This window comes from Temnothorax curvispinosus, unplaced genomic scaffold, assembly GCF_003070985.1.
Source record: "Temnothorax curvispinosus isolate PA1 unplaced genomic scaffold, ASM307098v1 QBEX01016009.1, whole genome shotgun sequence".
Classification (NCBI taxonomy): Eukaryota; Metazoa; Arthropoda; class Insecta; order Hymenoptera; family Formicidae; genus Temnothorax; species Temnothorax curvispinosus.
Genome location: NW_020225789.1, coordinates 631 through 1250, shown reverse-complemented (window position 1 = coordinate 1250; position 620 = coordinate 631). Strand labels below are relative to the sequence as shown.

Sequence of the window (620 nt, the reverse complement as noted above, 5' to 3'; positions counted from 1 at the left end):
GTAGCTCTCTTTCAATTTTGTCTCCAAACGACAGAAGAACTCTTTTCAAGGCATTTACGGCAGAACCCTGTGCAAACAAAGTCCCAATCTCGTTCAAGTAATATATAAAGTACACTCCTTTTTTTTCAAGCGATGAGACATACAATTCTGGCGTTATATATCGACAAGCCTTTTGTAAATTCCTCTGCATTGTAATAACCAACATCCTCATGAAAGTTTCCATTCTCAAGCTGGACGTTAACAAAACTGACGCAGCCAGCACGGTAATTGCCTGGAGAATTTATAGCAACATCATTTCTGTCGACAAAATCTACAACAAATTTGCGAGCTTATTTTTATAGACCTGACTATTCACATTTATGTGAGATTATTTAGCTAATGGCAAATATTATACCTAGTATTTGGATGACAGTATGACTCCATTTGCCCTCTCCAAAAACCTTATTGGCCGCTGAGATTAAATCAGGAAAATCCACTGCTAAATCCATCGGATATGTGGTAGCAAACATGTTAACTAAAACATTTGGTTTTTGAAATCCGATTTTACCTAATGACTGTGCCACATGTCTTTTGTACGTCATTACCTTGTTCAAAACTAATCTGTCTCTGCAGTTGTTGTA

At 36.9% G+C, this 620-nt stretch overlaps 1 pseudogene; it reads right to left on the bottom strand.

Annotated features, from left to right (window-relative positions):
- Positions 1-4: 4 nt before the first annotated feature.
- LOC112466220 overlaps positions 5-620 on the bottom strand; it is a 1240-nt pseudogene continuing 624 nt past the window's right edge.